Source organism: Oncorhynchus keta, chromosome 25 (assembly GCF_023373465.1).
Source record: "Oncorhynchus keta strain PuntledgeMale-10-30-2019 chromosome 25, Oket_V2, whole genome shotgun sequence".
NCBI lineage: Eukaryota > Metazoa > Chordata > Actinopteri > Salmoniformes > Salmonidae > Oncorhynchus > Oncorhynchus keta.
Genome location: NC_068445.1, coordinates 6,484,179 through 6,502,003, shown reverse-complemented (window position 1 = coordinate 6,502,003; position 17,825 = coordinate 6,484,179). Strand labels below are relative to the sequence as shown.

The window sequence follows — 17,825 nt, the reverse complement described above, 5'->3', positions numbered from 1 at the left end:
AAACTTTTTATAGTCCCGTACCTCTTCAAACATTCAACCTCCAGCTGCGTACCCCCTCTAGCACCAGGGTCAGCGCATTCTCAAATATTGTATTTTTGCCATAATTGTAAGCCTGCTACACACACACACACACACACACACACACACACTATACTATACATTTATTAAACATAAGAATGAGTGTGAGTTTTTGTCAGAACCCGGCTCGTGTGACAAAGAGCTCTTATAGGACCAGGTCACAAATAATAATATAATAATAATCAATCATTTTGCTCTTTATTTAACCATCTTACATATAAAACCTTATTTGTTCATTGAAAATTGTGAATAACTCACCACAGGTTAATGAGTATGCACAGAACTCTGCGATGTTGGGTTGTATTGGAGAGAGTCTCAGTCTTAAATAATTTCCCACACACAGTCTGTGCCTCTCAGATAGGTACGTGGTTGAAAGGGCATCAGTGTCTTAACGGATATTCTGAGCGCAGCCAAATCCAGAAATCTGGCAGTAGCTGATTAAATTAAATTTTTAAAGGACCGCTTGTTGCAATTTTGATGAGGCTCTCTTGTTCAGATATCGGTAAATGGACTGGAGGCAGGGCATGAAAGGAATAAAGAATCCAGTTGTTTGTGTCATCCGTTTCAGGAAAGACCTGTGTAATTGCGCACCCAACTCGCTCAGGTGATTTGCTATATCACATTTGACATTGAGTTCATTTGAGTTGAGCTTGAGTTCATTTGCACGCAAAAATCATACAATGATGTTGTTAATGCAGACAAAGAAGAGCTCCAACTTCTTAATCATAGCCTCAATTTTGTCCTGCACACTGAATATAGTTGCAGAGACTCCCTGTAATCCTAGATTCGGATCATTCAGGCGAGAAAAAACATCACCCAGATAGGCCAGTCGTGTGAGAAACTCGTTATCATGCAAGCGGTCAGACAAGTGAAAACTATGGTTAGTAAAGAAAACTTGAAGCTCGTCTCTCAATTCAAATAAACGTATCAATACTTTGCCCCTTGATAACGAGCACACTTCTGTATGTTGTAAAAGCATTACTGTACATGGCTGCCCTTGCTTCAACAAAATTAACAATTCTCACTGTAGTGTCCAAAACGTCTTTCAAGCTGTCAGGCATTCCCTTGGCAGCAAGAGCCTCTCGGGGGATGCTGCAGTGTACCTAAGTAGCATCGGGAGAAACTGCTTGCACGCACGTTACCACTCCACTATGTCTCCCTGTCATGACTTTTGTGTCATCAGTACAGATACCAACACATCTTGACCACCAAAGTCCATTTGATGTCACAAAGCTGTCCAGTATCTCTCCTGTTGTCCTGTTCCAGTGGTTGCAGAAGAACATGTTTTCCTTAATTGACCCCTCATAAACGTAACGGACATATACAAGGAACTGTGCCAGGCCCTTGTAGTCTGTTGACTCATCCAGCTGTCACGCATAGAATTCACTGGCTTGTATGCGAAACAGTAATTGTTTCAGAACAACTCCTGCCATGTCACTGATGTGTCGTGAAATGGTGTTGTTTGATAAATGCATTGTCTGTATAGTTTTTTTGCCTTTTCCCCCAGCATTTTCCCAGCCATATCAGAGGTAGCAGGAAGAATTAAGTCCTCCACAATAGTATGGGACTTGCCTGTCCTAGCCACTTGGTAGCTCACCACGTAAGATGCTTCTAGCCCCTTCTTATTAATGGTATCTCTTGCTTTTATACGGCTTACAACTCAAAAGTCGTCTAAATTCTCGCTCCAAAAACTCAAGCGGCTTATTTTCCAAATTGGCATGTTTTGTTTCTAAATGTCTGCGCAAGAGTTAAGGTTTCATCCCAGTTGTGAGATATTACTTTTGCACATATAACTTACTGTGGCTGAGGAAAGGCACTACTCCCAATATAAGTGAACCCCAAATCAATGTAGTTCTCATCATATTTGCTCCTCTACGATGGTCCAACGTCGTAGAGGAGGGGGCAGTAGCTCTTCGGGTGCATCAGATTCACAACTGTCAGTGTCCATGCTAGCTGGGCTAACAACAAATGTAGAATAACTGATGCTAGCATTGGATGTGCTCGTGGAAGCAGAACAACTTGTGTCATCGACAGGTGTAGTACTTCTGGTATTAGCAGTACTACCAGTAGAGCTGGTATGCGTCTCTATGGATGTAGGCCTTACTTTTTCTTAAACATTAATACATTTTCTAGCAAACAGAATCATTAGCAGCTACGTTTGGCTACATATGGACCATTAGTGGAATTCCTGTGAAAGAGTAACGGTTAATGTGATTGGAAGTTAATTATTTGACTAGGCTACCTGTATTTGACAATGTGTTTTTATCCCGCTGAACACTATATGGTTACATTTTTTGGCAGTGAATCGAGGCTACTCAGGCGAGAAAAAAAGTCTAATGTTGGAAAATCTAAATGGACTTCAATTTTTTTTTTATGTGAATCACATTTTTATTTTGCGTACCCCCGGCGGCATTGCACGTACCTGCACTGCACAACTGTGTAAAAAAAATGCAATTAGGCTCTCCCTGAGTGTGAGTGTTCATTAATCAGAATGTAGGGTGTACAATCAAAAACGCATCTTTTGACCAATGGTTAAAAGAATATGCTAATTCTGTAGATAATCTTCTAAGAAAATTATTTGTTCAAACCTCATGTCTCTATCATAATCCATTCAAATGTTATTTGTGTTTTTACCTATGTAGGATGGTCATAATTAGGGTAACTAAATCAATAGAGGCCAGAGAAAAAACTGGTCACAAATCTGGAAAATTGCATCATGACATCTACTGTAGGCTGGATTCTAGCTAAAATTAGCAAAATTAGCAAAATTAGCAAACAGCAGGTGCATGGTGTTAATTGGGGTATGCCCTAAGCGTGATCAATTTGAGCTTTGTTTGGTGCAGCATGTAACTGAAGGCAGAGGTTTTAGTGCCCCTAACCGATTGTTTTTTTGTTCGTTCATCTGCGTTGTTTGTAACTTATTTTGTTACTATTTTTGTACATAATGCTGCCGCTACCGTCTCTTATGACCGAAAATAACTTCTAGACATCAGGACTGCGATTACTCACCACAGACTAGCAGAATCCTTTTTCTTCTTTCACGACTCTGACGAGCCCAAGGATATATGGCTCCCTCGGGAACAGGCCCCGACCCCAGTGATCTGTGTGAAGAGGAGGCGGAGAAAGAGAGGCCGGAGGTCGGGATGCCTTCTGAGGAGTAGGAGGCGATCAAATAAAACCTCACTCCCCTCAATTCTGCTCGCAAATATGCAATCTTTGGACAATAAAATGTACGAGTTTTTGGAAAGATTAAACTACCAGCGGGACATTAAAAACGAACATCTTATGCTTCAGGAAGTCGTGGCTGAACGACAACAATATCACCATACAGCTGGCTGGTTATACGATGTACCGGCAGGATAGAACTGCGGCGTCTGGTAAGACAAGGGGCGGCGGTCTATGTATTTTTGTAAACAACAGCTGGTGCACGATATCTATGGAAGTCTTGAGCCATTTCTCGCCTGAGGTAGCGTTTCTCATTATAAGCTGCAGACCACACTACCTACCGAGAGAGTTTTCCTCTATATTCTTTGCAGCTGTTTACATACCACCAGAGTCAGGGGCTGGCACCGAGATATGAGCTGTATTCCGCCATAAGCAAACAAGAACACCCTCAGCCAGAGGGGGCACTCCTAGTAGCTGGGGACTTTAATGCAGGTTAACTTAAATCAGATTTACCTAATTTCTATCAACATGTTAAATGTGCAACCAGAAGGAAACAAACTCTGGACTACCTATACTACACACACAGAGATGCATACAAAGCTCTCCTTCGCCCTCCATTTGGCAAATCTGACCATAATTCTATCCTCCCGATTCCTGCTTACAAGCTAAATTTAAATCAGGAAGCACCAGTGACTAGATCAAGAAAAAAATGGTCAGAGGAAGCAAATGCTAAGCTACAGGACTGTTTTGCTAGCACAGACTGGAATATGTTCCGGGAATCTTCCGATGACATTGAGGAGTACACCACATCAGTCATTGGCTTCCTCAATAAGTGCATCGATGAAGTCACCACCTAAGTGACCATACGTACATACCCCAACCAGAAACCATGGATTACAGGCAATATCCGCACTGAGCTAAAGGCTAGAGCTGCCACTTTCAAGGAGCAGGACTCTAGCCCGGAAGCTCATAAGAAATCCTGCTATGTCCTCCGACGAACCATCAAACAGGCAAATCGTCAATACCGGACTAAGATCAAGACGCACTACACCGGCTCTGACACTCGTCGGATGTGGCACGGCCTGCAAACCATTACAGACTACAAAAGGGAACACGAGAGCTGCCCATTGACACGAGCCTACCGGACAAGTGAAACTACTTTTATGCTCGCTTCGAGGCAAGTAACACTGAAACATGCATGCAGCTGTACAGGAAGACTTTGTGATCACGCTCTCCGCAGCCGATGTAAGACCTTTAGACAGGTCAACATTCACAAGGCCGCAGGGCCAGACGGATTACCAGGACGTGTTCTGTGAGTGAACGCTGACCAACTAGCAAGTGTCTTCGCTGACATTTTCAACTTCTCCCTGTCCGAGTCTGTAATAGCAACATGTTTAACTTCTTGCGACTATCAAACCCGGATCCGGGAGCATAATCATAGCCTCAAACTAATTAGCATAAAGCAGCGGACAGAAATCTTCCTACAAAATCTTCCTATTCATGAAATATATTGAGACACAGCTTAGCCTTTTGTTAATCACACTGTCATCTCAGATTTTCAAAATATGCTTTACAGCCAACACTAGACAAGCATTTGTGTAAGTTTATCATGGCATAATGCTATGCTAGGCTCTGCTGGCAGCAGGCAACATTTTCACAAAAATAAGAAAAGCAATCAAATTAAATAATTTACCTTTGAAGAACTTCAGATGTTTTCACTCAAGAGACTCCCAGTTAGATAGCAAATGTTCCTTTTTTCCAAAAATATTATTTTTGTAGGCGAAATAGCTCCTGTTTGTTCATCACGTTTGGCTGAGAAATCGACCGGAAAATGCGGTCACTACAACGCCAAACCTTTTTCCAAATTAGCTCCATAATATCGACAGAAACATGGCAAACGTTGTTTAGAATCAATCCTCAAGGTGTTTTTCACATAACAATTCGATAATATATCCATCGGGACAATTGGTTTCTCATAAGAAGCAATTGGAAAAATGGCTACTTGTGTACTTTATGCAAGATTTTCTGCGGCAGCCATCATGTGACCACTTACTAAATATGGTCCCTTACGGCTATTCTTCAACATAAATGCGTATAAAGACGTCACAATGCTGTAGACACCTTGGGGAAGACGTAGAAAACGTAAGGAGTCATTGGCATGAGGCGGTTACAAAAAATATCTTTGCAGAGTGTTTTCTATCCAAAGCTGTCAATTATATGCATAGTCGAGCATCTTTTCGTGACAAAATATCTTGTTTAAAACTGGAACGTTTTTTATCCAAAAATACTGCCCCCTAGTTACTACTGACCCGTAGCACTCACGTCTGTAGCAATTAAGTGCTTTGAAAGGCTGGTCATGGTTCACATCAACACCATCATACCAGAAACCTTAGACCAACTCCAATATCCATACCACCCCAACAGATCCACAGATGATGCAGTCTCTATTGCACTCCACATTGCCCTTTCCCACCAGGACAGAAGGAACACCTATGTGAGAATGCTATTCATTGACTAGACCTCAGCGTTCAACACCATAGTTCCCTCAAAGCTCATCAATAAGCTATGGACCCTGGGACTAAACACCTCCTTCTGCAACTTGATCCTGGACTTCCTGACGGGCCACCCCAGGTGGTAAGGGCAGGTAACAACACATCCGCCACCCTAATCCTCAACACAGGGGCCCCTCAGGGGTGGGTGCTCAGCCCCCTCCTGTACTCCCTGTTCACTCATGACTGCACGGCCAGGCACGACTCCAACACCATTATTACATTTGACGATGACACAACAATGGTAGGCCTGATCACTGGCAACATCGAGATAGCCTATAGGGAGGAGGTCAGAGACCTGGCCATGTGGTGCCAGGACAACAACATCTACCTCAATGTGATCAAGACAAAGGGGATGATTGTGGACTACAGGAAAAAGAGGATCGAGCACGCCCACATTATCATCGACGGGGCTGCAGTGGAGCAGGTTGAGAGCTTCAAGTTCCTTGGTGTCCACATTAACAACAAACTAACATTGTCCAAGCACACCATGACAGTCGTGAAGCGGGCACAACAGAACCTATTCCCCCTCAGGAGACTGAAAAGATTTGGCATGGGTCCTCAGATCCTCAAAAGATTCTACAGCTGCATAATATTATTATTGTTTACTGCTCCTCTTTAGTTACTTGGTACTTTTATCTCTTATCCGTATTTTTTAAAACTGCACTCTCGGTTAGTGGCTTGTAAGTAAGCATTTCACTGCAAGGTCTACATCTGTTGTATTCGGCACATGTGACTAATACAATTTGATTTGATTTGAGTAATAGATTATTGGCAACTATGCCAAGAAAATTGCATAGCCTCGTCTTAAGGACTTCCACTTGTGTGAAATAGGAACTCTGCAAATACTCTTGTTCTCATATAATACATGTACTGAGGCGCCTGTGATGCACTGATTTCATTTTAATGCGGGTGTGATGCACTGTTTTAACAAGTAATTGGCACCTCGGTACATGCACTATATGTGATGCACTATTTTCATTTTAATGTGCCTGTGATGCACTGTTTTCATTTTGGCCTAAATAAATTAAACAAAGCCGAGTCACTACTCTTGTAAGGAATCATTTACTGTTCCTGTTTACGTCACCTACAAATTGCAGGCTTGATTTATGAGTGTGAGAGAACCAGACAAAATTGTTATTTCCTAGTGTGAATATTTAGCACTTTCTGGTGTCAATTCAGCTCCAGGACTCATTCTCAAGAGTTGATCCTCAACACTGTAAGGTGTTGCTGCTCAATTCTGAGGGTGTTGAAAAAAACACTCCCATGTGTCATTTGAACACCGTCTGAGGTGTTGTTGTAACACTCCAGGTGTATCAAAGAGAACACTACCAAAGTGTTAAATTAACACTGAGTGGCCCTCTATAAACACTGGGTAAGTGTTGAAAAAAAACTTTTATGGGTCATTTGAAAAAAAAACTGAAGTGATATCTTACACTCAAGAGTGTTTCACTATGAACACTACAAAAGTGTTAAATTAACGCAGAGTGGACCTACAGTACCTGTCAAAGTTTGAACACAGCTATTCATTCAAGGGTTTTTCTATATTGTGGTTAATAGTGAAGACATAAAAACTATGAAAGAACACATATGGAATCATACAGTAACCAAAAAAGTGTAAAATAAATCGATATATTTTATATTTTGTATTCTTGATAATGGGCCTCTGTATGCCTATGTAGATATTCCATAGAAAAATCTGCCATTTCCAGCTACAAGAGACATTTACAACATTAACAATGTCTACACTGTATTTCTGGTCAATTTGATGTTATTTTAATAGACAAAAATGAGCTTTTCATTCAAAAACAAGAACATTTCTTAGCAACCCATAACTTTTGAACGGTAGTGTATATATATATATATATATATATATATATATATATATATATATATATATACACACACAGTGGGGAGAACAAGTATTTGATACACTGACGATTTTGCAGACTTTCCCACTTACAAAGCATGTAGAGGTCTGTAATTTTTATCATAGGTACACTTCAACTGTGAGAGACGGAATCTAAAATAAAAATCCAGAAAATCACATTGTATGATTTTTAAGTAATTAATTTTTTCCAGGTGTCACCCATCTTCCCCCTTATGCTCTGGGTTTTTATACTTGTCTTTTCTGTCTGTTGGTGCCAGTTCGTCTGGTTTGTTCAAGCCTACCAGTGTTTTGTGTCTCAGCTCCTCTTTTCTCACCCTCCTGGTTTTGACCCTTGTCTGCCCTGAATTCGAGCCCGCCTGCCTGACCACTCTGCCTGCCCACCTACATGTACCTTTGCTCCCGTCTGGATAACCTACCTCTGACTGACCTGAGCCTCCCTGCCTGCCGTACCATACCTTGGCCTCTACTCTGGATTATTGATCCCTGCTTGCCTTGACCTGTCGTTTGCCTGCCCCTGTTGTTACAATAAACATTGTTACTTCACACAGTCTGCACTTGGGTCTTACCTTCATTCCTGATAATGTCAGGGTAGGAGTCAAGAAATGTGCCTAGTTTCCTCGAACGTACATAATGTCATGATTCCAAAGGTATACAACAATACAAATAACAAGTTCGTTATCTCACATCTTGGAAAATATATGTATACGGTACTTCTTGTTGATTAAATTAATGGTAATGTTGTGTTTTGAGCTAGCGCCCAATTGACTCCCATTCACTCCTTGAAGGAGAGCTCTCCTTATCCAAGAATCACCCAGAAGTCACCGTCCGGCCCATTGACGTAACATGGGCAATGTACACAATGTTAATATGATTCCAATGGAGTTTCCCATCTCCTCAAAAGTATCTCTGGCTCTGATCAACTAACGAAGAGACACGAGAGAGCAGTTAGCTACTTTTGGTCACTAAACTCTGAAAAATCTCAACGAACATTCAACATTTTCTTTTGGGTATAAACACTTCTAACACCATGTTATGATCTTAGTCAGATACGACTGCACAGCAGAGCACAAGCAAATTGCTCAGCTTCAAAATGTTAGTGATCAATTGAGTAATACCCAAGTCCTACCCATACCCTAGTTATTGATTTAAAAACAGGCACTGCCTGGCCCTAACTCGATGTATAATGTTGGGGCTCGTCGGTCTCGGGTCGGGTAGCAGAGCTTTACTGCAGCAAATTATTTTTGTTTCCCATGTCGAAAATTCTGTGTTAATGCTATTGCAGACAAGGCCTTCACCCAAGCTGGGTATTCTAATTGTAAGTATGCTATTGATAGTACCAAAGGATTCACTAGGCATGCAAAGAGCATTTGAAATGCACTGCATTGTGGAGAGAAAAACAAGTTTGAAGTGCTATGGGAACATCAGTGTCAACACTGGCAAGAAATTGCATGTATTTGTTGGAGCATCCTTGAGTTCCTTGTTTCAAACCAGTAACCACTGAGGGGGACAAATGACAAGATAGAGTCAAGAGGGGAGGGTGGCAGTGGACTTTTTCTGTCTATGATGGAATATATTCTCAGAAAAGACAAGGAACTTGCCAAGATGTTGAGCACCATACCCCACAATACAATACATACTGTACAAGTCACACGATATTTCAAATGACATCATAGTGGGGGATCCAAAGCTACATGCGAGAACTAATTTTCCACTTTGACAAACGTGTTCCCTCAGCACAAGAAGCATGCTACACCCGAGGAAAGCTCAACTAATCCACTTGTCATTTAAGGGATGTCTAACAAAAAGACTTGGGGGGGAATGGAATGATCGATTACTCAGAAAGTTCCACAGAGCATCAAGGAGGTTGCAACTCTTCTGAAAAGGTAAGAAACAATCTAGCTCATTAGTTTTTATTCAAAATCTTAATGGTATAGCCAGTGGCATCATTCAGCAAAAATGTAGGACATCAAGGCAAAATGACTTCCATGTGTGTAGGGCTCTGTCCATGGTGCTGATGGAGCGCAGCGGAGATTTCGAGCCAACCTTACACTTCTTGGTAAAAAGCACTCAATGGTGTTGTCATTTAAACTTTTATGTTTGTTATGGTATAGTGTGATATAAACAAAATTCCATATAATTCCAATGCAATAACCAAAATGATGCCCCTGATTATTAGCTACATATCGTTTTATTTCATCATACAAATAGATCACTTCTATTATGGTTTTTGTGGTTGTTAATGGAACCATGCACATTGGTTGTCTGTTTATGGTAGGCTGGCATTGCTTAATTGATTACGTGGGTGGAATCTGATCCACATAGGTGTATTGTGACATATCACAACGTGTTGCTGTGCTCATGAGCGACACGGTTTTCCATGCTTGAAGCAGGCCTTTTGACCCATGTGTTTTGCAAGACAGATGTGCATGGCTGCAACTCACTGTAGTAGGATGTTTTTGTCATTTGGATCTCCATTTTCGTCTTTTGTTTACTGTTTGTTTACTGATAACGCAACTAGCCTAAATATAGATTGTGTCGTGTCTTTATCTATCTGATATTTTGCTTACTAGGCCTCTCTGATACCGCTGTCTTGTTCTGTTCACATTCATTTGTCTGCATTCGCAGTTGTGTCGATATTCTAAGCCGAACTGCTATTCAGTATTTTTATTTGCATGTATGAATAACTAGCTACTACTTTCCACATTTAGTTTGCATTATTTTGGTAAGACAACTGTGTGTACGGCTGCATTGACGCAGGCTGTTTGTAGTAGGTGAATTACCCAATCTATTACCAAAACGGCCTCGCTTTAGTGTGTAGGGCGCTGTTGTGCTGATACAGTGCAGTGGAGATTTCACGCCAACCTGTGATTATAAAGCACTCAATCAATGGTCTCGGCATTTGAACTTTATGTTTATTGTGGTATAACGTGGTATAAGCTGAATTCAATATAATTCCAATGCGAGAACCCCCCAAAATTGTGCCCCCTCACCGACTCCAACTGCCTCCTTAGTCACTTTATCCTGGCGCCGGGTCTGTTGCCCACGCCTGGTCTACAGTAAGGAGACATCGTCAAAGATGGTGGATAAATGAAGATAGTTCACTAAGGCCATTTACCGTTGAAAAAAAAGTTATGTTCCAGTCTCCTTAACTGGGCCTTTCCCATAGACACCAATGCAATAGCATCTGGGTCTCGTCTACTGAGTTCCTTGACTTTCATTGAACAAGAAACACCCCCCCCAAAAACAGCGAGTGAGGTGTCTCGCTTCCTCTTCTGTCTCTGACATAGGAACTCTTTAGAGACCCACAATGCCTCGGGTTTGACATTGATGACAGCGCACCCCATGATCACTCTCGGCTCTCTGCACAGATTCCCTCTCCCAAATGCCCCCCACCTTCCCCTCATCCCCCTCCCTAACATGCTTCTATAGCAATGGCACTAGCCTGTCAATCACGAGTGGGCCTCAAACCACAACACTGGTATGAAAAATACATGCTATTAGGAGTTTTCTCTACTCATCTCCTCTAATCTGCTGAAGCCCTCTCTCTCTCACAGTAGCGGGTCCTACAGCAGTTTGATATACTGTACTTTGTGAACAATAATATACAGAGCAGAGATTCGACAGTATCTGTCGTTCCAGAAATATTGTTGTTGTTTTGTAAATTTGGGCCACGATACATTTTGTCACTGTAGAAATGCTCTCGGATATTATTTGCTTGAACTCCCAGCTTGTAAAAAGTGATGTAGGCCTACAATTCTCATTAAAACACATGTGCCCTAGAACGAAAGAACAATGACAAGGGGGCGCCAAATATAAAAATTGCATTGTGCTCTGAGCTTCAGTTATCACTCCTTTTGCAGTTTTTTTTTACAAGTGAAAACTCATCCAGAGGTCTCTCCATTAAAATCAATAACTAAATTACCCCACCTCTCTCTTCTTTCCTCCGAAATGTTTTTCTCATCTCCCTCTGGGCACTATTATCAACACTGTCAAATGGCTCCACAGAAAGCACTGCCTGGAAAGCACGACACTCCTCAATTTTACCTGATACCTTGTCTGAAGGAGAAGGCCTTGGATCTCTTCTCTAAATGTACATTTCGCCTGACAGTGTTCCTACAGCTTAGACTATGTGTCTCCGACACTCACTGTGTGAATGTGACTGTGCAGCAGAGTTTGGCTGGCTGTCAATGAGCAGATGCCACTTGGAGACGGGAGGGGGAGAAGTGCCAACCAGTGTTAATTTAACGGCTAGGGTGACAAATGAGTCAAGATGAGTCGAACATTCTTCTTGATTCCGATGACTTTGCGAGGGAAGACATGTTTGTTTCTGTGACAGAGGCTATAATCACCACAGCCCTGATGGAATGTAGCACTGTAGCAACAGACCGGGTATCTATTACCTGTAGTGATCATTCTAATGAGGTCACTTTGATAATGAAGTGGCAGTAGGCATCGGGGCTCTTGCAGGACTTTAAATTGACAGTGGGAATCAAGGTAGTTAACAGCACCACCCCCTCTCCTTTTGGAATCCCAATCCCTTTCGTATTTCATTATTTAGGACAGTCTAGTAGAAAGGAGATAGAGAGACAGATATAGAGGTGCAGTCAAATGAGAATGTCTCAAACATGTTTAGAACCCTTGGGGGATATGGTCTGTAGTTGACAGAACTACCACTATTTTTTTAATATATTTTGATTTATTTAACTCGGCAAGTCAGTTAAGAACAAATTCTTATTTACAATGAACTGCCTTGTTCAGGAGCAGAACGACAGATTTGTACCTTGTAAGCTCGGGGATTTGATCCAGCAACCGTTCGGTTACTGGCCCAACACCACTAGGCTACCTTACGCCCACGAGACCAGACTGACACCATCCACTTCTACCACAACTGTCTAAAAATCCACTTTCAAAGCCCCTATATCTCACACTCTCCTTTTGACATACTTAGCTGTTATAATTCCCCCTGATACAGGGTATAAAAGACAGTAGGTTAGGAAAGTAGATCTCTTTTTTTCATTCTGTTCTATAGTTGAATCCAATATTACAGAAGTTGAGCGAGTTTGCAAAACGTTAGAGAGGTATGAGAGGAGATACAAACACTTGAAACAAAAAAAATGTGTTCCTCTGGCAGACCTTGATAGCTTTGACAACTGGGCTATGGATTATGGTTATTGTCTGCATCCTGACATACAGTACTCTGGTGAAATCTAGGCTCTAGTTACTGTTGAATGGATTGTGCAGTTCTCCTTCTGCTGCTACACACTATTAAAATAGAAAGACTCAAAACACCAGCATTGTGCAGTAAAACCATGAAAACTAGTGAACCTAAGCCAAGATCTGGTGTTTTAATGTAAACCCAATGTAGGTGTTACGACACACTGAATGTATTTCATCAAAACAGAACGGAAGTACTCTGAAACACCAAAAGTGGTACTTGAATTTAAGAGTGTTGTGAAAACACTTTTTGGTGTTTCAGTGCATGTAAATGCTAGCATTAAAACACAAAAAGAATGCTTTTGCAGACTGTCTCTCATACAATCAAATGGTTTTAAACTTCAAATGGAGTATCTCATAAATATTGATTGATGAGGATTTTCATGATGACACTGGGAATTGAATACTTTCCCTAGTGTAGACTTTAAAAATCTCGTTTAAAATGGAGTTTGGAACATCGGTGTGTCACAACGGGTAAATAACGGTTGGGTTTTGATTTGACGATGTCCATTTGCCCACGAACATGGGGTGAACAGCTGCGGTGATGACTCTCTATCCAATAGCATAGACAGTGAGACAGATCTGCCTAGCAGCTCCGACTTTGTTTACATATGTCAACACGTCACACACTTTTTAAACTTGAGAAATAGTGCACCAAACACCTTAGTTAGGATGTAAAATTACACAACTAAAACATCCTCTGCAAAATTAAATCACAGATTCATTCTGGAGATTGTTTTGGAGAGTAAAAAAGGCTTCCACATCCACAGTGTCTCATAGGGGACAAACATCATTAACCAAATGCAGAACCACACCTACAAGACTCAAATAAGTACATCCATGCATACTGTACTTATTAGTTATAATACCATGCAAAGGAGAAGAGTGTTAGTCAAAGGCTTGGGCTGCAGTGCCTAAGTTGACTTTGCACAAAGTGGTATGGTGATTTGAAGCCGTGATTAGTAGATTTTTGAACATGTCTTGAGTTTGTAAAGTGATACAGTTCAGCTACTTTAAACACCTTTTCAGGACAAGTTCCCAGTTGATATACCAAAAGCACTTCTCTACTACTAAGTATTCATATTTTACACAGAGATCAGGGGTCGTTCTACACTGATGAATGGAACATTTTGAAGGGCCATTTCCTGTGGACCTTAAAAGTCCACAGGAAAAATGTCTGCTTCGGTTATACGTTATAGATACAAGTCTGTAGTTGCTTAGTGAAAAAGTTTCAAAATGCAACCTATTTTTGTTTTTGCAGCCTTGTCTGCTTAATGCAGTCAGGTTTCGTCTCATAGGGGATTTGTGGCAGGAAATCTGACATTTTAAAGGACTGTATTTTTAGAGTGCATTAGTCCACAGCCAAATCATTGTGCATGCACTCTGTCCTTATTAGAGTTACAATACCCTGCAAAGGAGAAGATTGTAGGTCAATGCCTTTGGCTCCAGCGCCAAAGTTGACTTTGAATAAAGTTGTATGGCGATTTGGACCAGTAATTACACTGAACAAAAAAACGAAACATGTAGAGTGTTGATCCCATGTTTCATGAGCTGAAATGAAAGATCCAAGAAATGTTCCATTTGCACAAAAAGCATATTTCTTTAGCACAAATTTGTTTACAGCCCTGTTCGTAAGCATTTCTCCTTTGCCAAGATAATCAATCCACCTGACAGATGTGACATATCAAACCGCATGATCATTACACAGGTGAACCTTGTGCTGGGGACAATAAAAGACCACTCTAAAAAGCTCACTCTGACCATTTTACTCACCCTAGTAGAGTTGATTAGGCTGTTTATGCTATCTAGAGTGCTGCTGATGGCAACAATTGAATTATGCTTTTCTTGACAAAGTTCATTGACACCAGCCATATTGAATGGATGTTGAGCGTTTGTAAATGTGTCAGTTATTCTGCGCTCTGTCACACTCAGATGAGAGTACTCTGAAATCAGAGTAAATAGCCAGAGCAAATTTACCAGCTACGTCTATCAACAGCTGTCACAGTGATATCATTAATATTCTATTGAAATGGATACTTGCATAGTAGAGTCTTTTGTTAAGACATGTAGCTAGCTAGCTAAACAATGAACCATACTCCCAACTCATGACTGTACTACCCTGCATGAATCTTATATTACTACACAGATCATAAATGTAACGTTAGCTAGCAAGCCAGCCAGCGAATAGTAAACTTTAACTTGAAATGAAAACAACCTTCTGACAAATGTAGAAACATGTAATATCAGAAAATGTAGCTAGCTAGACTACCTTAAGTGTATACATGGATGGATGCTTCTCCCTCTCTGTCATGGAAGCCATGGTTGCCCTTAGTTTGAAGGTGTAATTCGGATTTCAAAACTCGGTCCTCCAGAAAGTGGAGAGCAACAATAATGCAATTCTACAACGCAATATGTATATTTTTAAAAACTGTGTTTAGACAGGACTACCTACACATACTGACCAGCTCAAATAGACAGAAACATGCTACACGGCAGACCAATCCGAACTCATCTTGTGTTTACGCATTTACAGATGGCATACACATTTGTTATTAAGGCACATGAAAGTTCCAGAAGGCATTTCTGCCAAAAAAGTATAGTTTATGCCTAGTTTCCTGAAACGAGTCAGAAATGTGCAGTTTTGTCACACAACACAATGCCAAAGATGTCTCAGGTTTTGAGGGAGCATGCAATTGACATGCTGACTTCAGGAATGTCTACCAGCGTTGTTGCCAGATAATTTAATGTTAATTTTTCTACCCCAAGCCACCTTCAAGGTAGTTTTAGAGAATTTAGCAGTACGTCCAACCGGCCTCACAACCACAGACCATGTGTATGGCGTTGTATGGGTGAGCAATTTGCTGTTGTTATAGTTGTGAACAGAGTGCCCCATGGTGGTGGTGGGGTTATGGTATGGGCAGGCATAAGCTACGGACAATGAACACAATTGCATTTTATCGATGGCAATTTGAATCCACAGAGATACCGTGACGAGATTCTGAGGCCAATTGTCGTGCCATTCCTCTGTCGCCATTACCATATGTTTCAGCACGATAATGCACAGATCTGTACGTAATTCCTGGCCTGCAAACTCACCAGCCATTTCACCAATTAAGCATGTTTGGGATGCTCTGGGTCGAGGTGTAAGACAGTATGTTCCAGTTCCCGCCAATATCCAGCAACTTCGCACAGCCATTGAGGAGGAGTAGGACAACATTCCACAGGCCACAATCAACACCCTGATCAACTCTATGTGACGCTTATAAGAAATCCCACTATGCTCTCACATGAACCATCAAACAGGCAAAGCGTCAATACAGGACTAAGATTCAAACCTACTACACTGGCTCCGATGCTATTCGGATGTGGCAGGGCTTGCAAACTATTACGGACTACAAAGGGAAACCCAGCTGCGAGCTGTCCAGAGACGCGAGCCTACCAGACAAGCTAAATTACTTTTATGCTTGCTTAGAGGCAGGCAACACTGAAGCATACATGAGAGCACCAGCTGTTCCGGACAACTGTGTGATCATGTTCTCCATAGCTGATATTAGCAAGACCTTTAAACAGGTAAACATTCACAAGGCTGCGGGGCCAGATGGACCACTACAGTGGGATTTTACTTGGAGATAACGAGAAAACAATCATATTACCAGCTACCTAGTTGACAGCCCTCAAAAACCAAAACATTTACATTATTCTCTCCTATTTCAGATATCGCTATTAGATAGGGCCTCTCTGCAACTTCCAATGTAGTTAGATATAAATCTGGCCATTTACAGTGTAAAATAAACACTTTTTCTAGCATTGAAAAGTGGAATAATGTTTCACAATCAAGAATTGTTCAAATTATTTATTTATACATCCAGAGAGATAAATTAACAGAGGCCCTTACAATACAGAGAGAGAGAGAGAGAGAGAGAGAGAGAGAGAGAGAGAGAGAGAGAGAGAGAGATTTTAAGAATACACAGACCTTATTTATATATAGGCCTAATATGTTAGGCCTAATAGTACAACCGATGACCCTGCAGTTATAAATTGGCTTGCAAGGTGACAAAGTAGCATTTTATTATCTAAAGGTTTTCACTCTAACATTTGAGAAAATATGTAACAATTTAATATCTGAGGTAATATGATAATGTATGCCTGTAAGTAGTAAAGTCACGAACCAGCTAGACCAGGATAATTTAGTTACCAAGCTGTCTACCAGCCTTAGCTTCCAAAGGTCATTACAGATAGCTAGCTATCATTATACGGGTTAGGCTTAAGGCTTAACGTTAAGATATATTACTTCTTGCAATCAACTGTCAGCAGGCTTACTATTTTTTATGAATCATAAAAAATAAAAATGTAGATATTTAGCTATGTACGTAGTTAGCTAGCTAAGCTAATACTTACTATAGCTAGATAATAATATGGGGATCATGCATTTTACTGGTAAAATAGCAATCATGTAGCAGCCCTCTCTTCTGCTTGGCTGGCTAGCTAGCTTCATATCTAATCACTAGCCATTTTGTTTTAGCTAGGTCTAGCTCATCCTAATAACAAATGCTTTTCAAATTGTCAATAAGAGTATTTTATTTTGTAAAGTTAATAATGAAAACATTTACATCAACAATACGAGAGCTAAATTGAATAGGCTAACTCCACTTTCAGTCACCATGCCAAAATTCACAATTTGCTCTCTCCTATTCATGAAGCATTGGTGTCAGTTGTTACTATGGAAATTGAAGATGGCGCAACCATACACCTCTAATAAACATTGTTCAAAATATAGTTTTCTATGTTATATGTTTAGTATTAGTGGATTGAATACATCTCTTTGCTCAGCTTAACTTCCTGAAGTGATTCCATTCCCCTTTAATTTTAAGAAAAATATGTGAAAAAAAGTGAAGATTGTCCCACCTTTCAAAATTCCATGTGGTATA

General features: G+C 40.8%; 1 protein-coding gene across 1 annotated transcript in view; it reads right to left on the bottom strand.

Moving 5' to 3' along the window:
* Positions 1–17,825, bottom strand: part of LOC118358040 (fibrinogen C domain-containing protein 1-like) — a 179,643-nt gene that overhangs the window by 110,271 nt on the left and 51,547 nt on the right. The gene's annotated exons all lie outside the window — the stretch shown is intronic.